This window comes from Triticum aestivum, chromosome 7A (genome assembly GCF_018294505.1).
Source record: "Triticum aestivum cultivar Chinese Spring chromosome 7A, IWGSC CS RefSeq v2.1, whole genome shotgun sequence".
Lineage (NCBI taxonomy): Eukaryota > Viridiplantae > Streptophyta > Magnoliopsida > Poales > Poaceae > Triticum > Triticum aestivum.
In genome coordinates this window covers 691,491,284-691,494,308 of record NC_057812.1, presented here as the reverse complement: position 1 = coordinate 691,494,308, position 3,025 = coordinate 691,491,284, and the positions used below count along the sequence as shown (strand labels likewise).

At 41.4% G+C, this 3,025-nt stretch overlaps 1 long non-coding RNA gene across 1 annotated transcript; it reads right to left on the bottom strand.

Moving 5' to 3' along the window:
* Positions 1-280: 280 nt before the first annotated feature.
* LOC123154820 (uncharacterized) lies at positions 281-1,364 on the bottom strand. The gene is made up of 2 exons (XR_006477071.1): positions 1,160-1,364; positions 281-531 (listed from the first exon to the last, which is right to left on the bottom strand). It is a non-coding gene; the product is annotated as an uncharacterized lncRNA (long non-coding RNA).
* Between the last annotated feature and the right edge of the window lie 1,661 nt (positions 1,365-3,025).

Sequence of the window (3,025 nt, the reverse complement as noted above, 5' to 3'; positions counted from 1 at the left end):
TTTTGACACGGTGATCAAGACACATAATTATAAACAATTTAGGACAAAATTAACCTTGTCTAATTCGTTGATTAGTGGCAAGTAAATCATTTAGCCTAGGAAAGAAAGAGACACACGAAATCAGGAGAGATAGTTATCTTTTTTGTCTACAAAGGGAGATGCATGCAATCAAGTGAGAGATACTTTCTTTTTTCTGAATGGTCAAGAATAAAATTACGAGGAATTAGAACAAATACATCTTACATTATGAAATTTTATCAAAAAATAAATACACCCAATATCAGGGGCGGAGCTGGAGCAAATGTTACCCTGATGCACCACTTTAACATGGTGTAAAATTTCAAGTAACGACAATAGTAAATAAAAGTGTGTTTTATAACTTATACCTGACATAATAGAAGACTAATTAAATACAAAACATAGCCATCAAATGCTTAAAATAACAAGGAAACAACAAATAAAGTTACTTGAAAATGATGTCTTCCATTTCGAAACTCCAAAATACGTCATTAGATACTAAGATTGAATATCCTACAATATAAAAAGAATAAAATTAAATTTTCCAGTGGAACAAAGAAGAATGGTGAAATGAAAATATTTAAGTAGCTAAATTCAAGCCGGGCTCTTAATTCTTGAAACCAATATTTTTAGTCCCAAACTCGCAAATATTTAAAAATTATTTTCTCTTAGCTGGCAATGTTCATTAGCCAAGTACTTTCTTCTTACCAAATATTTCAAATTAGGATGTTCATGTTTTATCAATTTCCTTTTGCCCTAATCAAAATGGATCTCCTCTTCCTAATTCAATTCTTTCGGAGATCTCGTGATAATGCTTTACTTTTGAATAAGGACATGCCCATGGTATATGTAAATTTGACTAGCAAAATTCCACGTGGGACATGAAAAATTTGACAACTACAAATTCCAATGCCTATGTTCGGCCAAAACCCATTGATTTAAATGGAGTCGTAGCAGCCAAACGTGGGCTGCCCAGAACATTTACTATGCAAAGCAAAACGAAAGGACAGATGTATATATGCCAGGCAGTGAATATATCCTTTGCCTTTTTTTGGAATCTATTGACTGCAAATTCATACAAATAATTATAAGGATTGAGAATAATTATTGAAAAGAATTAGACAAGAGGCAAGGGCGTTACCCAGACAGAACTAGAATTGGCTGCAATCTGAAGTCTAGACGAAGGATTGGACAAAGTAGATCACGTTCTTGCCGAGATCGATTCACGAAGCCGGCGTAGTCGCGTCGATCGGCACGGCCACTCCTGCGCATGGCGTAGCCTCGATCGGCCGCTCCCACTTGGCGGCGAGGAGTGGGGATTGGAAACCGCTGCGTGGCTGCGCACAGGTAATGGATAGCCAGGCGTGGAGAGGCCATACTAAGCGTACGACCCAATTGTGGGCTGTGGGCTGTGGACGTGTGCGGGCGTAGGCCGTCATGCGGCTGCGATCGTGGACCCTGATGCACCACTTCACCTCAACCCTGATGCCCAAGCCTTTTTCAGTATGACATGTACTAGTAAATGTGAAATTGGACCCGTATTCCTGTGCCTCGGGGTCGGCCCATTGGGCTCCGGCCCTGCCCAATATAAAGAAACGGAGGGAGTATGAACTAAAAAGGTGAGCTGCTTTTCACTATGGGAAGCAGGAATCAAATGCGAAAGGGCTGAAACCCAGCCAGGACCGGAAGGCAAAAAAGAAGGGGAAACGACTACGGACTACTGAATCATCATCAATAGCAGAAAAGAAACGATAGAAAAGTAGTTGTTGATTAGTAAAAGGTTTAGGAACTTCGAAATACATACTTGGCTGAGAAAAATCAATAGCAGAAACGACTACGGACTACGGACTACTGAATCATCATCAATAGCAGAAAAGAAACGATAGAAAAGTAGTTGTTGATTACTAAAAGGTTTAGTGTCTTCGAAATACATACTTGGCTGAGAAAAATCAATGGAGGAAATCTCTTTAACTTAAAGAGAAAAGAAAAGATCAGTCTGTTTCGTTCACTATGAAGAGTTCTCGGTTACTACGTTACACGACGACCTGGAGACCGGAATAACTGAGGGCAAGAAAAAAAAAACAGGACAGCGGCGGCCTCTTTTATTCTTGCGATAGTAATCCGGGGCATGATGGAGAAAGGGATGTGGCCAAGAACATAAGCATCGCGTTCATGCAATAGTATTTCGTAATTATAAGAGATAAGCATTGCATAGGATGCCAATGCCTTGGAAGATGAAAAAAATTCAGAGATGCATGAATCTCTGAATCTGTTTTGCCCACCATGTCCAGCTAGCTCAGCAACTCAGGCCTCCCTGGGATGGCAGTGCAGGAAAGCATCCTGCTCCTAACGCTTACAGGTCGCCGTCAATCGTGTGGTGGCATGAGCAAGCCAGCCGGCGCATGGCAACATTATTCGGCCCGGAACCACGCGACGCGACCCTGGCAAATCCAGCCCGTTGGAAAGCGACTCTTCTCATCATCTGAACTGAACCAGTGTTACCAGTCTCGGCGTAGTTCTGTATTGTTTCTCCAGTTTGCAGTAGCTTCAGACACAGTTTAACAGCACGAGCTGTTGCCTCGTGGATCAAATTCAGACCCGACGTTTCAGTATGGTAGATGCGCCCTGTGCCAATCTTGTAAAAGATTCATGATCCTGCACATGTTTTTCCTCTGAGCCTACCAACGTTCCAGAGTCCCTGCTAACTGTAAATTGACTGCTCTGGTTTGTAGAAGAAACAGAGGTGCTCTCCCAAAGGCTGGTTCATGTACGGCTGCTCTCGCAAAGACCCAGTACTGCCCTTTACTCCAAGAGAATAAATCAAGTCTCAGGCCACATGTAAAACGCAATACTTTATCATTGAGACTCAAGACAGAATGACTACGAAGATTCTGAGGGTCTAAAGCTCGAGTTACAGGGTAACATTTTATATCGATGTGTTAGAAAGTAAACGATAGACATTGCTTAAAGTATAATATGGATTCGAAACTCATTGTCCCAATATATA